The 26383-nt window shown below is 43.8% G+C and overlaps 1 long non-coding RNA gene across 1 annotated transcript; it reads right to left on the reverse strand.

The window, feature by feature from the left end:
• Window positions 1-514: 514 nt before the first annotated feature.
• Window positions 515-26383, reverse strand: LOC136287690 (uncharacterized). Its single transcript, XR_010720262.1, has 7 exons — window positions 26279-26383; window positions 21588-21673; window positions 18043-18149; window positions 6874-6969; window positions 5192-5374; window positions 1735-1872; window positions 515-878 (listed from the first exon to the last, which is right to left on the reverse strand). It is a non-coding gene; the product is annotated as an uncharacterized lncRNA (long non-coding RNA).

A 26383-nucleotide genomic window follows, 5' to 3' on the forward strand; every position in this document is an offset into this window, starting at 1 on the left:
CAGGGGGCAGAGGGCGAGCGCCCGCCCCCCGACCAATCCCGCGCCGCCCGGCCCCGCGGGGGGCGGGCCGGCTCCGCCGCCGTCGCCATGGTTGCAGCACGCCGGGCCGCCGCCTCCGCCGCGCCCGCGGGCCGGGGGCTGCGCGCCCCCCGCAGGCGGGCGGCGACACGGCCCGCACCGGCGCCGCCCGCCCCTCCCGCCGCCGGGCGCCCCCGGGCCCGCCCCCCGGCCGCGGGCCTCCGCGGGCGCCGCCTGAGCCGGCCCGTGGAGCGGGAGCCGCGCCTCGCAGGCAGCGAGCGGGCGGGCGGCGGGGGGCAGGCCGCTCCCCGCCCTGAGGCTGCGGGGCACCGCGGGCAGTGCGCGGCTGTGCGGGTCTCTCCTCCTCGGAGTTGTCCCACTCCCTCCCCGCTCATACTGGCCGGTTGCACAGAGACTCTGGGTACCGCAAAAACTCCAGAGTGGCCCCGGTCCGCGGCCCGCACCCCCGCCCGCCGTCGTAGCCCGAAGTGTCCGTGGTCGCGCTCCTGCAGCGGTGCGCGGAGTCCCTGCGCAGCTGGGCCGCGGGCAGTGCCGCAGCGGCACCTCGGACATGAGGAGTGCTCCGGGCTCACAGCGTTTGGTAGTGGCTGCGCCCTCCTTCAGTGCATCCTCCAAGGGCCGTAATACAGCGCTAGTGTGTGGGTCTCACTTCTTTGGAGTTGTCTTGCTCCCACACTCATATTGGATGATCGCATAGAGGCTCCCAGGCCCCCAGAAATTCCAGACTGACCACAACACAAGTTGTGTCTCTGACTCTTTTGAGAACGGAAAATGTGCTTAATGAAGGTGTTGTTCCTGAAGTTACTTGAGCTAGGTAGTGAGGCAGGTCTTCATTATGCCTGAAAGGTCAGAAAGCAAAGTCTTGTCAGGGCATGTCCACTGCCCTCTGCATGACATTATTGATGAGATTTTTCCATGCCCTATGGGACACATCGAGGACCTAACACCCCATCATCCCACTGAGGTCATGTACCTGCTCTGCTTGCACTTCTGAAGTCACCACTACAGCAGTGCCCAGTCGGGAAGCATGGACACCACTAACGCAGGCCCTAAAGGGATCTCTGGGGAATCCTGCCTGGATCTTCCCTGAAGGGTGACCCACATAAGGGTCTGCTCTTAGAGGGTGGTCTGTTAATATGGGGTCATTGCCTGGTACAATGATCTTTCTTTCTACTTAACCAGTTCCACCCCTGAGCACCCCAGGACAGACACGTCAGTGCAGCTTGTTCACTGACTCGCATGTGCACGGCTCATGCTGCTGTTTTTCCGCATCAATGAGTTTCCTGTTGTTCAGCATTTGCTGCTATCTCATCCCACTGTGAGACATCAAGAAATGAGAACACAAAACTAACAAGAGACACTTTCTCTAAGAATTAAAACACACCTCTATTTCAGAGACATAATATCCACTCAAAGGAGAACATTCCTGGGTTTGAGGGGTTTTTTCCTGTCTTCTCACTGTGTTTTATCAATAGAATCTTTTACTCCCACATGTTCTGACTATACCCCACATTTCTCCTTGTCTCCATACCAATGTCAGGCCTCTGCCAGTACAGCCACACCAGTGGCTAAAGAGCCTCTGTAGCAGACTGCTCACCACTCTGGGCCAGGATGTGGTCAGGGGGTCTGGCATAAATTCTGTTGCATAAGCAGGAAAAGATCCAGCAGCTAGAAGAAACGGTATCAAAAACTCACCTGCTCACCAGCACAGTCACTCCACTGACAGTTGTGTCAAGAAGGTGAATCGTGTCAGTGTTGGCATTGGGCAGAAGCTGAATGTCATGCAGTGATTTCAGGGGATAACTGCATACCTTCCCACCTGCCAGAACACTGCTGGAGAGATAGCACGGGTAAAAAGACAAAGGGAGGAATCCCAAGTAAGTATCCATTCAGGGAGTGTAAAACAAAGAGATCGATTTCTTCAGAGCAAATGAATCTTTCAATAAACTGAGCGTTATGAATTTAGTTTTGGAGGAGTTGGAGGTAGGCACCCAATTTGGGCAAAATACTAGTTTTGGAATCAAATAGCAAGCATCTATTTGAAGTGACGAACACTGGAGAGCATGGGCTGCCAGGAGACACACAGATGTTCTAGATGAGAGTTTTTGATTTATCCAGAGTGTGTTTGATGCCAGTGAGAGCAGTTCCTGCAAAATCACTGACTGCCTGCATCTAAAAAGACACATGCACACACGTACACATATACACACCTCACTCCAAAGCAAAATTTCCATTAGCAAGGGTTTCTATATAAATCAGAGCACTCAGCCACCCAAGCCTGGGAACATCCTGATAAACTCCTGCCTCTTGAGCTCTACAATGAGATGAAGAAGCAGCTTCCCTGCTGCTGGAGGATTCCTTCACTGGGCAGATCTGTTGAAGGAAGGGTGCTTTGCATGACATATGTCCCCACAGAAAACTTCATACACTCTCATTTCCTAAGTGAAGCCATAATCCCATTTAACTTTACAAAATCTGAAGAACACTCTGCAAAGCCTACAGGAACTTTTCTTGCCCTTTTCATAGTCTTAAAGATCTTGGGATGGTCTTCAAAGGTCTCCCTGCAGCCGCAGGTATTTTCACTGATTTTAAAAATGTGCTTAGATAGATTTTTCCCTTTCCGGCAAAATTAGCCAGCCATGCGTGTACAGAAAATTCTTCCATAGCTGCACACTTCACAGGCTTATCGAAATAATCCACTGCACATGCTCAACCACAGTCCTCAAAGGTTTATAACTCAGTCAAATCAAAACTAATTTCTTCTCAAACAAGCAAATACATGCCTACTTCAAGGAAGGCTATTTCCATGTCAGAGTTCATTTTTCAGCCTTCTGCTGATAAAGTTACAGAAATGCTCAAAAAAAGGTTGTAAGAGTCTATTTAGATCGAGAGTTTATTTTTTTCCCCCACTCTCCTGATATTCTGAACTGGCTGAACCAGCTTTGTTAAAGTCTTTCCAAAATATTCACATTTGGACAAAGTCCCAATCCGGCAGATTTCATCCTGAATCATTTATATTTCAGAGACCACAGAAAACACAGAGGTTTAGAATGGAAAATGTTACATCAAGGAAAAGCTGCCTTTTCTATTAAAATGCATTTGCATACAGATATCTCTTTACCTCAAAAGTCCTAACATGTTTAGTCAGCAAAGAAAAACTGAAAAAATGCACTTCAATTAAAGGAAGGAATTCAAGAAAAATGTAAGATATTTTCTAATTATTTTACCAGCGCATTTCAAATGAAAATAGCATATTTTAAAAGCAACATTGCTAGAATGATTCACAGAATATAAATGCTTCTGTATCAAGCACAACCCTTTAAAAAAAGAGAGAACAAGCATGTGAGAGTACAAATGGGAGTGAAATTTGCAGAAGGAATCATCAAAACTTTGCCTTTGATCTGCAATGCAAACACCTAGATTTGAGGGAAAAAATTCAGATCTAGTTTGCCAGTGTGTAAACCAGAGGGAACATCACTGAACCCATATGAGAGAGGGTACAAAACCGTTAGCAGACTAATTTAGACAACACAAAAGTTGCTCATGTTGTTATATGATCTAGTCAAAGGTGAACAAATCCTTCTGCAATGTGAATGGAAAGCAGTCCTCACCTTCAGGAGTGAGTCAATCTCTTACTCATGCTAGCAATCTTGTCCTTGCAAAAACAGGAAGGGGGATTTTCAGACCAGGTCTAAACCACAGAAAATAGCTTTAAAATGCTTTAAAAGGCAAAAATACAACTGATCAAGATGTCACAACCTCTTTGACACATGGAAGCTAAAACGTAGGTGATCCAGTTCATATTACATTCTCTCAAACCTATGCAGATATGTCACAAAGCAAATAATTTCTCCTCTCTCATGAGAAAGGTTACTTATTAACCTAATGTAGGGTGTTTTATAACTCAGAAATCACACATTAACATGAAATTTAAAATACATCTGTAGAGGATATAGGTCTATTAGTGTCTTGAAAGCTTGACTCAGTCCAAGCCCAGTATGAGTTTGTAGTGCTAGAATTCTGTTTGTAGTGAAAGATCCTGATCCTGAAAACATTTATGCAAACGTTTAACTTCATCCAGCATGTATTCCCATTGGAGTCAGCTGGACTACTCAGACATTTAAAATTATATGCTTATGGCTGAGTACTTGCAGGATTAAAGGTTAAGTGCAGCTAGCAGGTCTGAAAATCTATGTGGGTGTTTTGCAATTCCTCACTGCACTGTGGTAACAATGAGAAACAGACTACTTCCTCAGCTAAAGACTTGGGAGTCAACATGTCCTTCCCCATCTGTTTAGATGCCAAGAACTATGTTTGTTTAATTTTTCAGCAGAGTTTCTGATGCTACCCAGAGTAGGCAGACGTGCTGTCAATGGCATTCAAAAGTGGCTCACTTCCAGAAAATCTTGTTACCCTCCAAGAATGTTTTTTGAACTGTTGAAACCCCAAGCAGCAATATTGTACATGCACATTTTACCTCAAAAACTGTGTCACTGTGCCTGACCACAGGCGAGGTCCAAATACGTTCGGGTGTTGCAGAACGAAAGCTCTCTCATCCTAGACTCTGAATTTGAGAAGGTAGTATATTCTCTTTAAAAGTATAAAGTAATGGCTTCTTCCTCTGAAAACACTGCTTTTATGCAGTTTCCACATTAGAGATTGATCAACACATTCCATCATGCGATGTGGATATTGTAAACACTGCACTTTTCCACATGAGTTTGGAGTATCAGCTTAAGCCCTCATGCCTCCCAGGCAAATTATCCAAACCTGGAAGCCTTTCCTCTCTATTAAATAAAGTTTAAGGTTCAGCATTCCTTGGAGTCATTCAGTTCTACAAAGAGAGGAAACAGATTCTTTTCCTATGGGTGGTGAAGACAAAGAAAGAACAACTCAGCCTTTGCTCGGCCTCCCGCTAAAGATGGCAGAAGCCAGTACAAACTGCAGTCCCACTGCCAGCTATTCATCCTGAGTCATTTTGCATGTTGGACTGAACTTCAGCAGAACAAAACAAACCTCTTGCAGCATTCTGTAGGCTGCTGATCGGATATCAAAATGTGATATGGCTCAGAAGTTTCTCTCATAGGAGAATGATGATAGATGAAAGAGAGAATCAGCTGTGGAGAGAGACTTGCTGAAACAACAACCTCACCTTTGATTGAAGTAACTTGACACCCTTTCATTGCAATTATCCAAATTCCGAAGGTCATAGCTGCCAGAAGTGATAAAGACTGATGATCTATGGTCTGAGACAAGGCAGGAAATTCCATCCTTTCCTCTCGAGCAACACTACATAGCAGTGGAGTGCAGCTGTAGTACTGTAAGTCATTTGAGGCTAGGGGTAAACACTATGTGTTAATGCATAATACAAAAGTCTACTTTTGAGCAGCAAGACAAATGTGAACCCATCAGACAATGGTGCTGTAATCTCAGCTGGTACTTTGTCCATTCAATTTTATAATCCAGCACAGTAAGGCTACAGCCAAGAAATTTGAGACCATCTATGATAAAAGTTTGCTACAGCAAAGCATAGAAAATGCTACAGCAAAGCATGGAAAATGGAGCTAAGTTACCCTACAATCAGATTCATGGAGACCAAGAAAAAGATTTTCCTGAGTCAAAATGTTCTACCAGAAGCAGGTTTTGCTCATGTCTTTACATAAAGATTTTTTTAGCTAGTTGCACCATCATCAGCTCACCACAGGGCATGTCATAGAAAAAGGGAAAAAGAAAAAATGTAAAGAAGACTGAAAGGAGGCATGGGAAGAGGGGAGGTGAGAGTACAAGGAAGCAACATAGGCTTCTGTCTTCCAAAACTCCTGCATCATCTACAGTGTCTGAATTGAAAAGATTGGTAAGTGGTACAGATCGCCAGTTTCCCAGGATATCAGACCCAGATGACAGGGAGAACCTGATGCTTAGTGAGTGCTCAGTCTCGGTGCTGTAAATATTTCTCTTCAGTAATTGTGTATCATTCAGAAGGGCAGAGGAGAAAACCTTTCCTTGCTATACAATATTTTACTTTCAGCTGGATAGTGGAAAGCATCTTCTTACTTCTTCCCCACTTCCCTCAAACAGGAATTAAAGAATGTGCTTTCAGTCTGAGGCATGAGAGAGACATGGCAAACACGTCTCCAGTTCTCTGGAGAAACATTCTAATCACTGTCAATGGAGAGTCACATCAGAAATGCCATCATGAACAGGCTGAATACAGCTTGGATGTCTTTGATTAATTTTTTTAGCATAATTTTCCATCTTCAAACTATTGCCTCCCACTCAGGTGCATATAGTGGAGCTTATGCTGCAAAAGTGGTGTGCTGCCCATAGCAACCTATTCCCACAGGATACAGTGCAATCTGACAGTTAGCAGTGCTGTACCTCCCCAAATACTCCACTGCTCAAGGTGAAGGACACCATTCCCTCCACACCTGTCTTAGCCCCACATCTGCTTTTTGCATTACGAGAGTGGCTAAACAAATAAAGCCCAGTGATGTATTTTTATCAACGCTATATATTGTACTCCTAGATATTGCTCAAGAATATTTTTCTGTGCAATTAAAAGTGGTATTTTCAAACAGAACATATAATCAATAAATGCATTCGTTTCTCATGTTCCTTTTGCATATTTGCCAATTTGCAAAATTTTGTGTTTGGATCCCACAATCATTGTAACAAATTACACAGGTCATCTCTATCACACTCAAGAACGTATTTCACATAAGAGGAGAAAGAGATGTTTCTTTCATTTCACAAACTCTTTAGAAGTCATTTATTGATTTCTCCAAAGTTTAATCTTTCAGTACTTTGGAACAGACAGTAAATAGGCTCACTTACCACAAGAGATGGAAATTGACCCCATTTGTAACCTTCACGACCAGTTTGGCTTCAAATCTTTATCATCATCCGCTAATATCATGAAAGACATTGTTTCTGAAAACAGGACACAAAAGAACAAACCTGGAGAAATTAGTTTTACACTCTTCCTTTTCTAACAGAAGTAGCCAGATCCACCCCCTCCATGCTACAACTGAACCACAATGACCTTGGCCCCAGTGCCTATCACACAAAATAATTTGAAAGAGAAACTGGGATTTCCCTGCAGAGACCATGTATTTTCCATCCCCTTTGTTCTTTCAAGAGTTTCAAGTAGAGCAGCAACTGTTTTCTTCCAAAGAGTCAAGCGTCAAATAAAAGAACTTTCTGTCCTTGTCCTGTGAGCTGAAGGTCTGTGACTTTGTCAACTGAGGTTAATATCCCTTTTCTTTTCACATTCTACCAGGATATTGTTCACTGTTTTCTCTAGCTTTCAAAACTATATCTGAACTAAGAGACATGTACCTTGGGGAGAGGTGGTCAAATTATGGGTTTGCTTTTACTTGTAAATTAAAATTTTCCAGCACACAGGGGTGTAAACGAGGCTTTCCCTGTGGAAATAACATTTTTTTTGCCTCAGAAATTCACTGTAAGTTCAAGACAACAATACTTTGTTCAGTTGTAATCTCACACACGCTGGTGCAAATTGGGAGTGACTCGGTAGAAGGCCAAGTCATTACAACAGGTTAAATTGATGTAAGTTGAAAAAAAGAATTAGGTTTCCCACAGAACTTCTTCTCTTACTGAAAAACAGTAACGTACAGCGGAGAAAAGAAAAGCATTTCCAGAGTACTGCACTTCAGCCTATACATCTCACCAAACACTTCTAAAAAGTATCACCACTGGAAACTGTGCATGAAAATGTTCATGGGGCCACTGTTCCAAAGGCTTGTGTGCAGGGATGGGGGTATGGCAGGGGTGACAAGGGTAAAGAAGGCATCGAAAGAGGGAGAGGGAAAGAGAGAGGGAGAGGGAGAAAGAGAGGGAGAGGGAAAGGGAGTGGGAGAGGGAGAGGAAGAGGGAAAAGAGGTGAGAATTGAAAAAGAGAAGATATGCCCTCCACGTGGCGGTATATGGGGATATACTGCTTGGTCAGGTAGCCCAGCAATAGAGACCTGAAGCTTTTGCACTGTAGCCTCTCACACATCACTTTTTAAGGAGAGAAACCTCACACATTTTGGGAAATGCTTCCCACTGTGATTCTGGGAATAGAAAACTCTGTGATGCTGAACAAGAAAAGCGCTGTTTCTGGTGTCATATCTTTGCAAGCAGTACTTCTACTGTATACTTTTTTTTTTTTTTGTACTGAGTCATCCCCTCTAGATGGATGTCCCAGGACACTCTTACGGGAACAAATATCCTTGAGTGTACTGCTCCATATAAAACATTTACCAGCTATTTTCTGTGTGTCCTTGTTACAGAGGAGCTCACTAAATACTTGCCTAGGGACATAGATGTACCTGCAGAGGTATAGTGTGACAGTGGTGAGACAAATGTGCATACACTGTATTGACCTAGGCAGAAATCCTAGCTGTCCACCAGTAGGATCCTGTCTTTAACCTATACAACCCCTGCCAAGCCTGGCAGTGCCTCACCTAAACCATCTTTTGTCTGAGCCATTTGCCCTCTCAGGATCCTGGATGTTACGTGTGATGGAGCAAAGGAGAGGGCAAGGAGGATGGTGGCTCGATGCTAGACACCAGCACTCCTGAAGGCAAGCATCCTGTCAGGAAAAAGGCCATGGCACTACACTTTAGCCAGGCACACACCTACACACCACAGAGAAACACAGTATTTAAGAAATATCTCTCTGTGCTCCCACACTTCCCCAGGACTCTCTCCTAACACTGGCACAGAATTTCAGCCAGAACAAAAGCAATATCCTCAGTGCTTGAGTGCCATGGTTTTCCCCACTTTCTGATAGGACCCTGGTAGAGGCTGAATGCAATGGGAAGCCTCAGCTGCTGCAGGACCACTGTTAGCTTGTCTTTCTCTTTCCTGCTCCTACTTCAGTTTTTCAGTTTCACAGATTTTGTCTTTCTTCCTGGCAGGCAGACTTCTTTTAAGTACAATAAAGGGCAGTGCATTTGCTTTAATTAATCACTTATTTTCTGCCATACAAGTAAATAATAGTTAACCTGGCAGCTGGAGGTACTCTGGGTTAGATCGTGATGCTCTGTGTTGGCTTTCCACGATGTTTCCTTGCTGTCAATGCCGCTTTCTTGGCTAGGTTATCTCCAGGCATACCATGTGCTTGAGTAACAATAACAAATAGGAAAAATGAAGCAGTTCATAAGATTATTATTTTAGCTAGATTTTCTGCTCTAAAAGCCAAAAAAGCATCAGCAGGCCCAATACACTCAGGAGAGCTGCTTTGTTGTTTTTTTGTTTTTTTTTCCCTAGTCACTAAAACATTAAGCTGCTATACAGTTATATCAAAGAATTTGATAGGACACCAAACAAGTTCATAATCCCACTGGTGCTTCAATGGCTGCATTTGATTAGCCATGAGCTCATATCATCGCTTGCGGAGAGAGAGAGGGAGAGGAAAGATGGGGACTTTGTGTTTGAAGGACCTGAACAGATTTGGATCTCATGTGCCTGTCAGGGTCCCTCTGCACATGTCATTCTATTAGTTCTTAAAAAATTGTTCTGTGTCACTGCACAGGACAAAAGACTTCAAGGAAAGGGCCTCCAGGAGCCAGGAGGACCCTGAGAGGGTTCCCACACCCCACCCCCACAGAGAAGGAAGCAGGGTCCTGGTGGAAACTTGAGGCAGTAGCTGATACATACTGAGAGGAGTTAGTGTGCTTCTTACATTCTAAGAAATGCAGAACCAAAGGACATGTACCTGCAAATATGAAAAAAGTCTGAATTTAGCAGGTGGAGAGGTTTCACTTTCCGAGAAGAATAACATCTTCAGAGAGGAATCTCTCCAGTGTAGAAAACCCTGCTAGAGCAGTGCTTTTATCCTGCATGCCCCATGGCAAGTGACATTATTTAGAGCTGAGAAAAGTTTGAATAAATAAATCAGCTGAGCCAAGGAATCTTTTCCGTGTGTAATCAGTTACTCCCTTCCCATGTAAGTCTCTCTGCCAAGGTTTTCCTCTGCTTCCTTGAGAAAAGCCCAGAAGCATTCAGATTGGTCTTGCCACAAGCAGGGTCTTCATGTGTCTGTTGGGAGAGCTGGCAGCCCCAGGCAGCCTGGGAAGAGCACACACAGAGCTCCCAGTCTCTGCCAAAGAGAAGTGGCTGCTCAGTCCCTGCCAGTGCTGTTCAATAGCTGTCTGTGAAATGGCCTGGTCTCAGCCCACTCAGAGTGGATCAGAGTCCACAGCACAGCTTGTGATCAATATTTGCACTGGTAACAGGTACCTGTGTGGTGGAACCACAGCCTACACTGCTCTTAGCCCTGCTGGGCTGAAATACAAACCAGTAAAGGAGCCTTAGTAAAGCTAGCACTGATCCTGTTCCTGCTCTATGGAAAAGAAAGGCAACATGGGTACAGAGGCTGTTGGCTCAGCACCATTCAGAACCATGAAATTTGCTAGAACCAACTGAACAAAGTGAATGAATACAACTGGAATTTACTGTACTTTCAGTTCATTGTTCCATTTAGATCTCCAGGCGTGAAAAGAACCCTACAGAGAAAAAAAACCAAAACACTTCAAGTGAAGGGAGGATGAATACCTTTTGGAAGCAAAAGGATATATTTTGTCAATGGATTACACAGACGGCAAAATCATACAAGCAGTGGCAAGGTTGACAGCAATTTCAGAGAACTGGCAGCATCCCAAAGGCTAAGGAAAGTATCCTCTTCATCCAATGCTTCTTGACATTTTCTCAGAGACCAAGTTCACAAATTGTGCAATTCTGAGTTCAGACAAAACCTTCCAAACTTGTCAAGAGTATAGATGCTGCAATTGCCAGCCCAGAGGTGTAAGACTTCTATAGGTGCTGCCATTTCTTTCTTCTTTTTTTTTTTTTTTCCTAGAGATGGCTCTTGTAACATCTTGACTCCTGAGCAAGATGAATTCTGTCACTGTGCCAAGTCTTAGCACTAGGCAATGGAGGGCAAAGATAAGGCTTCAGACGTGTCCCACTTATATGTCAAAATACTGCAACATTGACAAGTACTTTAGTGCCATACATTCTCTGAATACTAAACTTTTTCCTGGTGCTATCTTGTACCAGAGCCTACAATATGGCTCTTTTTATACTTTAGTTTACCAGCTTTTTTTTTTTTTTTTTCATTTGCAGTTCGGCTGGTAGAGGAAAAAAGCCCCTCACAAAAATTTTCCCAGTCTTTACTGAAGTGTGTAGTACATGCAAAGTGGTCACACAAACTGGGATTAGAAATCCTAGAGCTAAGATATATTCCCACCTTTTTCATCCTGAAGTGTTCTTTATCAGAGTTTAGCTCACTATTTATCTTTGCAAGGTTTAAAAATACTGTTTTATTACCTAGCTTAGTATCTTCTTGCCGTCCTCAGAGATGATGGAGTGGAGAGAGCATTTATAAAATTTGCTGATGACACCAAAGTGGGAGTGGATGGAAGTAATTCAGACGATGGGATCAGAATACAAAATTATCTCAATATGTTGGAGAAATAGTCTAAAACTATCAAGACAGAATTTAGTAACAATGCATATGAAGCACTACATGGAGAAATGAAAGATCAAATGCACAAATACAAAATGAGTAATCATAAAAGAGTTGGAAGGGCTGGTAAAAAAAAAGGATGTGAGAACTAGAATATTATTCAAAGCAAATACGAGCAAAGCAGTTAAATCTCCTGAAAGACAAATCTCATACTAGATGCATTATTACAGGAGTGTCAAACGCAACAGGGAATTTTTCAGCTCTTCAATGCACTGGTGAAGAGCCAGCTAGTGAATTGGATCTAGCTCTGGGTAACTCTTTATAAAAAAGCAATAAAAACATAAGACATTTAGAGAATATGGCCTAACAGAAACATCTTGTATAATTAGGTTGGTCACTCTAGAATCTTCAGAGGGAGATTTGATAATAGTTTGCCAGTATATGAAAGACTGTCCAAAAAAGGACAACAATAACTTACTTCCTTTGCTCAGTTTTCAGGAAAGAGTCCAGTGGATCTGGCAGAATGGCAGAAGGTGATGAAGGAAAATCCGGAGCTGGCTAATAATTCTTAGGAACACTTGGGACTCTGCTCATAGGAAAGTTTAGGAAGAGATCTGACAGTGCTACCAGTATATTTTATCCCACTTGGAGCAGGGAAATTTTCTCAGTGGTTTCATACAGCTTGTCAACATTCTCAATCCTATTTTATCAAAAGATCCATCCAGTTCCTTATTGTTGCAGCAGCACAGAGTTGAAGCTGAGCTGCAGGTGTTTTTCAGACACTTCAACACTTTGGCAGTTACAAATTCAGTATCAAACACCTTTCCTTTCTCATGCTTTTCTTGGACAAGCAAGGATCATTGTCATCATCCAACTCTGCTCCCTGCTTTCACGTGCGGATTTTCCAGTCGTGGAAGTCCTGAGGAATTTCCATTCCCTTTTCTCTCCCTGGTGAACTGCATATGTTCACAGCTCCACGGCATGAGTAAACTCCAGGGGTCACACATACCTCCTTTCCAGCCACTCCTGGATCTTGTTCTGATGTTGGACTCTACCCATAATATTTTCCATTTTACATTTTCACCCTGAATCTTTGTTCTGTCTGTAACTGAAGGCAGAGAAGGTTTATTCAGGCTTCAGTTGTCCGTGAAAACCCTTAGAACTGGATCTCTACCCCAGGATCAACCCTGCTAAAGGCAAAGCTTGAGCTGTGGGATGCTGGAACCCCTCCAACCTGAACCATGGGCTGCTGTGCAGGTGCTGTGTGAACTGCTGAGAGTCCTGCATCCCTGCCCAGCAGGGCCCAGCAAATGATGAATCCACAGCACTGTTCCAGTTTACCCCCTGCAGATTAAAGTACAAGAAGCTGCAAGAAGACGAAAGTACCACCATCACATCAACTGCTCCCATCTTGGTGCTGAGGAGCAATGTGGGCAATGTTTGTCTAGTTCTCTGCTCTCTTGAGTGCTGCTGACAGTGGTGTGGCATCAACAAATGTGAGACAACCTCAAATTTCAAGATGCAGCTTTTCTGCAAGAGGATGGAACACCACACAAGAAGCTGACTTGCCTTGTTTCACTGCGGCTCTTATTTGTTCACAGCCCAAAATCGCCGCTCCCACCCCCCCCACCCCCCCCCCCCCCCCGCAATGCAATCAACTGAATGGCAGCCTCAGGCAATCGCACCTTTTTACACTTTCCAAGAGAGAATTACTTGCATAAAAGCTTCTACATTTTGCTTTACTACCTCTCCACACAGATTTGGTTGTCTGTTGGAGCAGGGGGAGGATATTTTCCAACCATAATGAAAACACTGCGTGGTGATTCAAGGAAGATCTCCAGTCTGATGACGAGCCTTTATTTTCAGAATACTATTTTCTTTTCAAAAAAGATTTTAAGTCAGAATAAAGGAAGGCTCCTGGTGGAATTCTAACTTGCTCTTGTTGGGCTTCTGATACATCACTGTGCACCGAAAAAGGCCACTGCATGGATGCACTTAGGTGGCTCCTAAGAAAATCTCAAGAAAACTTCTGATTAGGTAGATTCACACTTGCACCCAAAAGCAGGGTGTGTGCTTGTGTGCACAAAATTCAGCCACCACTGAACCTACCCAGTGCTCCTGCCTCTCAGCAGTCATGCTCTGCAGAAACTAAAAAATTAATATTTGTTGCCGTAATGTTCTGGCATCAGCCTTTCCACAGTAACATTGATTTTTCTTTTTTTTTCTCTTGCACATTCTCAGCCATCCAATTCTCCCTTACCATCTTGCCAGATTCTTTTCCCTTCTCTCTCACAGACAGGCCCTTTGCTCTGCAGAGCAATCTTCTGAGTTCACTGGTTTAATCACACTGAGCAGCAGACGTTGTGTGTAATGCCAGTAAAGTCTGGTTCTGCTTGCTTTTTCCTTCATTTCACAGCCTGTATTTTCCTATCGCTAACTTAAACATGTTATTTTTAACATTTTTACATCTTTCAGCATCTTCCCTTTTCTCCTTACTTTCACAGATCTTAATGTTTCTATTTCCTTTCTTCCTGTCCCACAATTCCCTCTCCCAACTTCCCCTAAGAAAAATGAACACATGGTAAAATACTCTGTTTTTCTCATTGCTTCTCCTTTCCTTCTCTTCCAGTCCTTTCTCTAATTCTCTCCTATCTTCCACTTACTTTCTGTATGACATCTGAGGACATGTTTCCTCAATTATTTATGGATTTATTTACTTATATATTTATTGCTTTTGGCTATTGTCCTTACAGAAGCCCTCACATTTTTCACATTTCCCATCAACTCCCAGTTTTGACTCATGTTCCCTGGAGGTGGGGTAAGTTTCTGTTCTCTATCCCTCCAGCTATGAGTCCATTACAAGCCAGAGTACAATTGCAGCTGAAGGAACACCTAGTTTTACTATAGCTCAGTATGAAAAACAGTAGGACTATAGCCATGCAGAGTTTAGCATGGGCTACAAAGTCTGTCCAGGATCTTAGTAAATACATGGAGCCTTAGCTGTGACTCTGCTCATTGCTGTGACAAAAATACAAGGCCCAAGAGAGGTGTGACCCCATTCTTGCATAGCAAAGTAGCTGTGAGAGGTGCAGCAGGGAGATCACAGCCTCCATGAGCAGGGCATGACGGCCTTTAGACACCTGTACTTTACCCCAGCGCATGCTACAGAATGCTCTAAGAAATGCAGAAACTCTGCTGGGCTGCAAAGGGGGATGTTCCCAGGGCTTTTCCAGGAGACATAGTCCTGTCTAGAAATGGCAGTGGAGAGAACTGTGCCCTCTTTCCTTATGTACCTCTCCTCACAACTCATGATACCTGAGCACATCTCTGCCCAGAGTTTGCCAAATGCCCAAGAATATAGCCTTTCAGCTGCTCCCCGCAGAGCTCACAAGGAAATTTCCCTCACAAGGAAATGACCTTCTCCCAGACAGGCAGGACTCTTTGCAGCCCCTCAGTGAGCAGCATTTAGGAGTCCAAGCAGGGAGGAAGGTAATGGAGGTTAACTTTTCGGCTGTGAAGCACCTCACATCACCAAATGCTCTGACTGTGTGCTACTCATGTCCAGGAGAATTTCGCTTTTGTGTTCAAAGGAATAAGAGAAGCCTTGTGGTGTTTGCTTCCAGTAAGATACAGTAAGATACTTTTTCTGTATGCAAGAAGCGGTATAAAAGAAGCAAGAGAAACACAATGAAAGGAAAAGCAGACTGGGGTGGTTTAGGAATGAGGTACTGGAATTCCCACTGCAGCTGATTTAAGTCCTAGTTTCTCAGCGAGGCTGGTTCCCCAACAGTGTTTGAATGTACAGTTAGCAAATGAAATGAGCTTGGTACCTAATGCACCCGTGTGAAAGCCTTTGATGGTAAGCCCTAAGGATAAGGGAGTGAGAGCCAGACTCGCCAGAGCACAACATGCCAGTTTAACTTGGCTGGGAGTCAGGCTCTGCGTGCTTTTCTCACACAGTGTACAAAACCCAGCTCTTTGGCAATGCTCGATAAATAAATAGCGATAGCAAAATCTGCAGCATGACCAAAAGGATACCCGGAAATTACTTGTGTGTGGAACTCCCTTGGACATGGCACATTGCCTTCAGCACAGGGAAATAAACTTGCACTCCAAGCTCAGAGTACAGAAATTGTTACTTTTCACCACTTATTGCAGTGTGATAAAAACAATAACCTGTGGGTGTGGTAGGTCAAATAGTATATAAATTACCAGTCAGATTATATTTAGGCCCATAAACCAAAAGGATGATACTCTGGGAACAATGGCTGAAGTGTTAACTATATCTAATTTCTTAATGTACAGTCCAACCTTTGCATCTTGATGACCTGCCAGACTTGTCTATGGTACGTCACTTTTTTTATTGTGAGAGATTTCTGAAGGAAATAAAAAGCCTGGATGAGTGCAGAAGGCTCAAAAATGTGTGTTGATGGAACAACATCTATCTCAGAAATTGTCTTTCATCTCATGTTGTTCAAAAGTGAACAACTGCAGCGAAAAAGGGGATTTTTAGTTGCTGGATACTGACATGCAAGGTGTTTCTGTGGGTCTGTGCTATTATTTTGAGAATGAGTGCAGAGTACAAAAGAGTAAACTGCAGCAATAAAATGCTGTGCAATGACCAACAGGTAAATAATTCAGCACTATGGACAAGCAGATGAACACCAGCTGTTCCAAGCTGGTATTAAAAGCATCTCAAATTGCAATTCAGTGTTTTGGATTGGAAGCTACTTGCTGTCAATTGGCATCTCAGCTATTCCAATTCAGGCAAACAGTCAAGATCTACTGCCTGGCTTAGTGCTACCAGAAACATTGCTGGTTGGGGTGAGGAACTGACCATCCCTCCAGATCAGCTTTGGATCCCCAGCTGTGACCAGAGCAGCACCATTCACAAGACATCCCCACAAATCCACCCAGCCAGATGAGCTCTGCCCTGAACCAACAGGATCTCTGAGCCCCTGGTATGCACCTTGAAGGGTGATATTGGTGACTTGAAATTGTAATGGACCCAAGCTTGCCTCTGCCATAGATTAGGAATTATCTGAATTCCAACAGAGTTCAGTTGGAAGCAGGATGAAACCACAGGATCGTGTCATCCCTGCTGTGATGCTAAGAAAATATTGTGTGATTGTTATTAATACTATAGCTAGACAAGAGTCGTGCTGTCATGCAAGCACCAAGGGAAAAAGTCTCTAAATCAAATACATTTAAATCATATTTAAGGCATATCATCAAGTGCAAGAAGAAGACATATAAGGAAGAAATTAAGAAATGAAGAGAAGGATTAGAAATTATAAGATGCTTGTGTTCTGGGCACAAGTAACACAGTTATGTTCTTTAGAAGATACAATTAGGAAATACTGAAATCATGTGATCAGCATCTGATAAACATTTACTCAAAACAGTTGAACAGTACTTTGCAAATAACATGAGATTTGCAGATGAAATGATATTTTTACGAATGAGTTACTGAAGTTTATTCTGGGCATAGCAGAGAGCAAGAAGAAACCACAAAGCCATCTGCTGAGATGGAAAATCACTCATTATCCAGTCGTGTCTTCCATCACTACTTAGAGAGGAACATTTTTCCCCTGTTGATTTTCTTCAGGTGATTTCTCACCTGTTCATCCTGCTCACATAAAAGTCACAGACTACAATATATTGATAGGTCCGGACCAGATGACGTATGTCTCAAAAAATTGAGACTCCACATCATCAGTTAAAAACAGCCTCTCAGCCAACAGCTGGCAGAGGGAACAAACCTGGAATCTTCTGTGTGATGGTTTTTTTCTTTCCAAAAACCCAGGCACCAGCAGAGAGGGTGTCTCATCTAACCCACTCCTCAGAGGTAAGCCCTTCGCTTTCTGGAGTTTGACATGATTGGAAAATAGGGCATACATGATATGTGTCATGGACACATCCTTCCAGTCCAGGAGGACTGTGTGGGTGAAACACAGTGCTGAAAGAAAGTTGGATCTAGGGTTTGTGATACTTGGATTTTCAGTGTGGTGTGCATTTTGAAGAGGAAGAAAATGAAAAACGGCTCCAGGTTTAGATAAAATGGACTGGAAAAAAATAGAGGTTTTGTGAAATGAATAACATCCCATCCACAATTAATTTTCATGAAATATTTTGTTTCATTTGAAATAAAATAATTTGTTTCCATCTCAAATTATGTTGTGTAAATAATAATAATAATAATAATAAATATTCCCAGGATTTTCCTAAATGAAACAAAATCATGAGTACTGGTCCTCAGAGAGCTGTACTTCTTCATACATGCAACTACTCTTACCCTCTGTGCATCACATAGAGGCTTACAACACATTCTTACTGGGGGCTACAGAGATGGTTGCCAAATGGTTCTCTGTTCTGTCCTGTATGAGCAGTTACTGACTTTTCAGGGGGTGGCATTCAAATCACTCTCTCAAGCAAGCATTTAATTCAAAAGTACTTAAAATATTACTCAGATCCCCTGCTGTGGTGTTCTAGATGTAGTTCCCAACAGCAAAACTCATTGTTCTTACCAGCCTTCTAACAGTCTGCAGTGAAGATTCTTCTGGCTGAATTGGCTGGGTTGGAGCCCCATTATTTGCAGCACAGCAGTAACAAACACTATATTCTCAGTGTCACCCTATCGCAAGAAAAAAAAAATTCTCAGTTTTACAATAGTACCGATATACATCTACATTTTAGGCAAATTTGCACAGTACTTTCAGAACTGAATTTCAGGTCTTGGTATGCTTCCAGATCACTGTCTCTCTTCTGGCATTCATCAAAGTATTGCACTGTACCTACAGTCTGCCATGTCGTAGTGGTAAAATACTCTAATAGAGAGGTTTAGGTACTATTTACAAATTGAAACCTGCAAGAAGAAGCAAAAAAAGTAAACTTTCCTTGTTAAACAAGGTCTGATTTTGCTTAAAATTTACTGCAGCTGGAGACAATGTGGGCAGAAGAATGTGGGTTTGTTCATGGTGCTGCCTTCAGCTGCAGGAATGTGCTCTGGGCGTGTGAAGTGATGGAGTTGAGCATGAGCCAACACCAGCACCCGCAGGCTTCTGGCTCTCACTCCCCTACTGAAGCCACCAAATGCCTCTGCTGACATGGACACAGAGGTTTTCACAGGAGAATCTTCATGGTGTTTTAAAGAAGTGGGTTACTGGCATGCCTCATGTCTGCCTCCAGTCATCAGTTGCTCCAGATGTCCTTAAACGTGGTTATTTCTCCAGCCACCTTAGGCATGTTCAGGGCTTGTTGATATGGGGACATCTAGAAGAATTAAACTGATTTATCTTTGGAAGGGGATTAGGTGATGACATATAATCAGCAATGGATTAAACACTCTCATTCAGAAACAGAGAGCCCCTAATTCAGTTTATGTTAATTCACTCTGGAAGGGAGTTAGGGCTGTGACTGAAGCATAGAGAAGGCAGGCTTGGGCACAGCTGCTGCTGTGCTCCTGCAGCTCTCCCTCAGCCATTTGGCAGGGGCTGCCAGCCCGCCCAAAGTGCTGGGAAAGGAGGGGTGCGGTAAAGCGAGCCTCCACTCTTTCCTCACCCCCCTGTATCTTGAAGTCCAAGTCTCTGGTATAGAGGGTTGCTGAGTAGGATGACTTGGGGTCTTAGCAGTCCCCACACCACTGCATACTGGGCCCTGGCCTGGCTGATGAGTTCCCAGACCCATCTTTGGAAATCCCCCTTTCTCTATCCTCTTTAGATACTTCAAGAGCTGAGGTTCTGGCAGGGCCCAAGAGTAAGAGCCCAACTGACTGATTAATCTGATGCAGAGAATGAAATACAAAGATCTGACTTTTGAAAGTTTGCCAGCAAAAAAATGGTACCAAAGCAGGGCAACAAACCCTGCAACGTGCTTAGCTGCTAGCTAACACTGCTGCACAGTGGACTCCTGCTCATCTTTAATTGTAGGCATTGCCCAGATTATGAGCATTTGTTCTTAAAACTCAGGCTGTTGTGTGTTATTTGCTTCATACTGCATATGGAAAAAGAAGACAAGTATGAAGGAGTCAGTCCTCTTTATCAGGTCCTGCTATAGCACACACATGGCTATCTCCCAAGTGGAGGCAGCCAGGGACACAGGAAGTGAAGAGGTCTCTTGGGACCTAGTCTGGTAGCCATAAGAGCATGCCCTACATGAGCATGCATCAACACCTTTGCTAAAGCAGTTTCTCTTTCCCATTTGAAATCTCGTCATCTGCGATAAGTAACCTCTTTAGCCCAGCTGATGCAGATGAAGTGCCATGAAGAAAGTGGCTGGCAGTCTGGTACATGCTCTCTCACAAACTGCAGTTTGCTTTCATTTAAGGTCACAGTTTGGGCTTTATCCCAACCAAAAATCAGCTGCTTTGCTTTCAGACACCTGTTCAAGCTCTCAGGATAAGAGCAGGTTTCTCCCCTGAATTGCCTTTTCCAGATGCTCATAGTGATGCATTACACTGAATAATGGCAACTTTAAAAGAAATTGGAATCTCTTCAGACTTCAATTGACCTTAAATATAGGTTCTGTTTCTAGAATCTCTTCCTCAGCAAAAGTGGATGTCTGGAAGAATGGGTAATGGGATATGGAGCACTGCTGCCTCACCCTGTGCTTGGCAATTACCAGAAATTGTTGCTGTTTGACAGCAACTTCTGTGTGATTGTACACCTCTAGCAGTGATTGTCCTGAGTCCATAATTTCTACTAGCATGACATTAGTTAACTGGTAATGTTCCTCTCTGCAATGGTAGCTCACCCAAACAAATCGGCAGTTGAGTGCAGATCACTGTAAGCTTTTACAGTCTGGGAACTCATAGTTTGTTACTAGACAAGTTTTTAATCATACAGATCCCAATTAGACTCACACAGGGAAATATGACCCATAACCATTTGCAGATTATTCCTGTGACATGAATTCTCACATCTGCTAGCAGTAAAATTCCTCTCAGAAAGATGGAGCATGAGCAGGTGACGAGGGACCATCTGATAGCATTGTTTGGGGTGGCCTTACTCTTTTGTGATATGTAGCTGTCTCTCATCTAAGGGAATGCAACTTTTGTGTTGATGTACATCAGCTACTGCACACAAACACTCACATGAACTAACACACACACCCCACACTCATGCACACCCCACACCCCCCACACACACATACCCTCTTCTGTGGCTGAATTTGAGAGCCCAAATATGCAACCTGTTTGTTTGACTTGGTAAATCTGAAAAGAATAAGTATATTACTAAAGTGCAGTAAGACAAATAATCATACATCAGCCTATTCAGCAACGCCGTACACTCTTTCCAAATATATATGGAATCTTTAGAGAGAAAAATGCACAAGTGTATGTGTAGAGACAGACAGGAAGATATCACTTTTGCCCATGTGTACATCCACATATTTACACATATATAGAATATTTCAAAACTAAAAAGGAGATTTAGTCACACAGCTCCTTGATGCTAACTCATGCTGTATGTCTATCTGCATGCACACATGGGCACACTCTGCTGGCACTGTGAAAGCCATCTGCGCTTGTACTGTATAGCAGTTTTAGTCACATTTCCCAAGGATAAAAAAATTGTTTAAGAATTCATTCTGCTTCCACCTGCGTGCTCTCCTTGCAATCTCAAACCTTTCTGGCAGCTCCAAGCTTACCTGGAAATGGCTAGTTTCTTACAGAATCAAGAAAAATATGCATTGAGACACAGGAGAAAGCCTCAATCTGCATTGTGACTGAGGCAAAGGATGTGGTATGAACTTACCCTCACTTTAACCTACAGAATCTGCAAGAGACAGCAAATCTGAAAGTCTAGAAATCTGAGGAAAATTAAATGGGAACTTTCATTCAAGAACCAGACCCAAAACAATGGGAAATCTGATTTCATTGGTCCCAGTGCTCGTGGCACTCCTTTGTTTCTGTTGATCTTAAGGAGGCTGTTCCTCTATCCATTTCTATATTGGATCTTTGGCAAATGCACTCATTCTGTACAGTTCTGCTTTGACCTCTGTTTGTTAAGGTGCTGAATGACTCATTTGCAGATATATTGTTTCAAATTTGGGGTGAGTGATATATACTTACGTCAGAAAGAATTAGACCAGGACTTTACTGAGTCTGGGAGGGCGGGGGAAAGGTCCAAGTATAATGAAGATCTCTGGGTCTAGCAACTGGAGAGAAATTAAACATTACAAGAATTTTCAATGTCTGGTTTTCTTGTTTTAGATCGTCAACTTTACTCCCTTCCCAAAAACATAGAGCAGGGTGAAAATTATGCACAACTTAGCAAAATTTGCCCACCAAGAATGGAAAGAGAGGTTTAGAGCCCACACAAATTAGCTGAATCCGGGATTTGTGTGTCAAGGAGATTGTTCCAGGTGATGATGGGGAGAAGGTGGTTTCATGTTTCCCAAATCTTCTCAGACTTAGGACCAAAACCCACGCCCAGCTGGGGCAGCACAGTATGAATTAGCTCCTGCACAGCATTTTCCATATCCCATACTCCTGAAGACACAGGGGCAGGACCCCCAGGACTTGAATACAGTGAGGGGTTCTGATTGTGGATCTGATTGTGGATAAATTTGTTTAGAGTTAGACCTCCAAAGACCACTCCTGGTGAAGGAAATCATGCACTTCCACACTGCATAAACATACCCATACCAAGGGTTTTGCACGTGATGGCAAGATAGAGCTCATTGGGATTCAAGTCGTCTCATTCCCATTAATCATGTTAATAATTGAAAACATATGTTCAGCTTGAAAGCACAGCAAGGGTGTCAGGCAACCCTACATAGAAGTACATTGATATGCAATTCTAATGATACTCATTAACATACCTTTGCCAACCTCAAAGAGAAAACCCTCCCACCAAAATCAGGTACAGTATTTGCTGTCAACTTTTGCTTCGTGCGTTCCAACCTGACAAAACCCTTCCACAGCCACTTGTTTCACCCTGAAACGTGTTTTTCAGTGAGGTCTGTCCCTTCTCCCACAGTGTAAGCACAGTGCTGGTGCCGAGCTCTTCTATACTGGTTGCAAACTGCTTGCACAGGAAAGCATTCAGACAAGACTACCAACTACAGGGCAGGTTTGGCCATAGCCTCTGCCTCCCTCTCCAGCAGCTCTGTCACAGGGGCAGGTGCTACCCAGAGCCCTGCCACCAGGCTTCAGCCTGATGCTGGGCTGGGGCCCCTCAGGAAGACCTTCAGATTTCCAATACCAAAAATAGCCCAAACAAGCTTAAATATTCACAGGCATTGATATTGCCCTCTCATTGCTCACATTAAAGTGAAGACAGTGCTCCCATTATAAACTTGCTTTGGCAGAGCTTGCATGATGGAATCATTAAAATTAATTCCAGGTGAAAATCTGCAACGCAAATTCTAACCAGAGCAGTGAATTTCAGAGGAAACCTCACTGCCTGTGGGCAGACAATATTCTTAACTGGACATCTCAGCCTTTCCCAGCTCCTGAAAGTAAAATGGGGACCTTTTGCTTTCAACAAGGCAAAGCTGGGCTCTTCTTGGGCCTGGACACACTATCAAGTTACCATTGCAGCTCCAGAAACCACACTGAGTTCATTGTGTGTTTGGGCCCTGAGGGAAGGATGAAGAAAAGAGAGTAAGTTTGGATACAGGTGGAAGAAAGGATGGATTTTTTTTCTTTTCAGATGCACTTATTCTCCCAATGTGCATATAAATCACTTCTGCTGCCATTAGTAACAGCAAAAAAATAAGCCTCTTTGGAAATGAGTTTTGCAATCCTGTAACAGAAAGGTAGAAGAGAGGGAAAAAAGGAAAGAAAAAAAATTTAAAAGCAAGCCTTGTTTAAATATTAATAATATGGTTTACACAGGCTTCAAAATCCTGACAAACACTCTGGTTTAGATTGCACACTTAGTTCTCATCATCCCTTTTCTCCTCCTACACCCTTTCTCCACTGATCCATAAACTCAGCACAAGCAAATTCCTCCTACCTGGATAGAAATGCTCAGAAGCTACCTACATTTGTTCCTTACTACATGCTGTTCCATACTCAAAGGAACACAGTGCCTTGCAGGGAAGCTCTGGACTAGGAAACAGAGGGTGATGAGGGCCACAAATGTGACATCCAACTAGTTCCACTGCTGGAAACAGGAGCCAGCGTAAGTTGAATCCTATGGCTGGCCTGCTAGGGCTCTTTATATGCAGAGGTGGGTCTGAGGCTCCAGCAGAGCAGAGAGGATGTCCTGACCTCTTTTTCTTGCCTCCTGCCAGATGACTCCCCTCAGCAGGTACTGGCAAAAGCAGTGCCTGTTTCTGAGCTGTACAGCAGCAGGAACATGTAGAAGAAGTCTAGATCCTACAGTTATTTCATCTGACTTGGGGAATGGGATCTTGCAGGCCCTATTGCACTGTCATCTCATTTTTGCCACTCGCAAAGCTGAATTGAGGCAGTGGGAGAAGGGTATTTCTGGGGTGCTTTTTGGTGCTGAAGGAGTTAATCAGTGTTGAGAGTTTTAAATTCTATGTCTTCCATGGGGTGCCCCACAGCTTTTGAAAGTGGAAGCTGAGTGCATTACAGTCTTCCACAGTGTGTGAGAGCCCCAGCAGATAAACTCCAGGAGTTCGAGTGCCTACAGACCTCATCCTGCACCTCTTGGCAGGCTGGAAGAGATTTCACCCAGGGCTTCCCTGCAGGAGACTGAGGAGAGGGACTCCCTCCATTCTCCAGCCTGTTCACTGAGGTAACCTAACCCTGCACTGATCCGACCCCTCTGGTATTTTTCATTAGCAAATTTTGGAAAATTCTTTGGAAAATAGAGGCCAAGGCCTCAAGCAGTGTAAATCAGTGTAAACCCCCCCAAAATGCATCACCAGGGATCTATCACATGAAGTGCTCAGGATTACTATTGTATAAACAAAGTGTAAAGCCTTGAGTCAGGCCCAAGAAGCTGGAATCCCAGACAACTCCATCATCCTTTCCCCAGCATTCCTACATCCCAGTATGCTCAGATCTTTCTCTGCATGCTGCGCTCAAGCTGCCTGGGCTGCTCAGCTTCCAGCAAAGCTTTAGGGCATGCCTGGCACAAAGGCTTTGCTCTGCTTTGAAAGTAGCAGGGAGGTTGTGCATTGACAGTGAGACAGAAGATACTTCGGCTCAAAATGAATTGACAAAACACGCCCTGTGTGTGTATCCACCTCACTCCCTTGCTGTGATAATATTTATTTGCCAGCAGCTGCTGCTTGCAATGGGTGCCCCTCCCCACAGTGCACATGCTAGCTGGGTTTTAGAGGGCGTGGGGTGGGAAGGGACCATCTTGGGACTGCTGAGCCCGAACTTCAGCACTGGAGGCAATGTGGGGTGAGACCTGGGGCGGTGGGATGCTGTACTCCACACTACAATACTTCTCAGTATCCCATTATAAGTTCAAGTCTTGTAGTAAAAGACTGAAAGTTGTTCCTGGAGGAGGCTATTCCCACAGGAAGCTATTCCCACAGAAGGCCCTGGGAGGAGGTTTGACACTCCATCCCAAGTGGTCTGGGGAAGCAAACTGTGCCTCTCTCTGCAGAGGAGGGGGAAACTTAGTCACTACAGCAGACCTGGGAAAGAAATCCCTTTTAGCCCCAAAATTGGCAAGAGGTTTATCTGAGCATGTGAGCAAGGCGTACGAGCCAGGCACTTCTGCTATCAGCTTGGAGAAAAGCCACACTAATGATCTCATGCAGAGGGTTGAGGTATTTTGCCAGAAGGAGCAGAATTAGACCCAAATTGTTGTTTCCTCTCTGCCTTCCAGAACTCCTCTCCCTGATTAAAACCAAACTTATAGTATCCTCGTCTTCCACACTCTAAAATTTTGGCTACATCTTTTCTTTTCCATGTCTGGCAAAGGACAGAACTGCAAAGGCCAAAATGTTGAGTAAAAGTTTGGGTTTTTTTCCTGAGAAACTCTCTCACTACTGTGGTTTATCCCAAAGCTACAAACAGTTGAGCAGAGTAAAACAGTTGAGAGAGAGGTGATGACTGGGACAGAGACACTGATCTGGGACATTTTTTCCTCTAAACCCTGGCTGTGCTGCAATGCTGTCCACCTCCTGAAGACTCTCCCTCAGCCCTGAGCCAGCCAAGCATGTGAGTTTCCTCATGAAAGTCACAGGACGGGATGAGCCAAAAGCAAAGCACGTGTGTAGCTGCATTGTTGAAGCACAGGCCAAAGACCCCTCTTCCGCAGAATTCTTGAGTGTAAATCAATGGGACAACTCACATGCTTAAAATAAAGGCATATGTTAAAACACCTTGCTGGATCAACAGCTTAACCTCTCTTTTTCACAGCAGGCCAAGTTCTTAAAAGGCTTTGAATATGTTTGGGTTTTTTTTTCCCCTGGCATTATTTGGAGCATCAAGACTAACTTAAATCAGTGTGTTTAAAGGACAACTCTGATGGGAATGCCACAAGCCTAAGGCGATAAGGGGAATGAATGGCTAATAATTGCATTTACTAACCCCATGGCTTTCTCCATTCTTTTTCTCTTGACAGGAGGAGCTTAAAATCTTTTTTAATCTAATTTCTCCAACATCCTTGCATGGATAACACAGGAAAACAAACAAGATTCAAATCATGAGACAATCACATGTACAAGCATTTGTCCCCAGTTTTGATCTTCTCTTCCCAAAAGTGAGCCTGCTCCTCTTTCCCATGAAGATCACAGTAAGAGCCCCTGCTGACCTCAATGGAAGCAGGAAGACTAGTACATATTAATTCAATTATTCCAGCCCTCTGATCCTTTGTTGCCTACCTGGCTTTCTACCTGCCTGCTCTTGCAATCTTGTCCAGACTGCCTGCTCCTAGACCTGAAGCTGGTGGCACTTCACAGGTTACAGAAGGAAGCTGCTTCCAGGTG

Source organism: Chamaea fasciata, unplaced genomic scaffold (assembly GCF_029207755.1).
Source record: "Chamaea fasciata isolate MVZ Bird 193981 ecotype frontalis unplaced genomic scaffold, bChaFas1.0.hap1 SCAF_3, whole genome shotgun sequence".
In the NCBI taxonomy this organism is placed as follows: domain Eukaryota; kingdom Metazoa; phylum Chordata; class Aves; order Passeriformes; family Sylviidae; genus Chamaea; species Chamaea fasciata.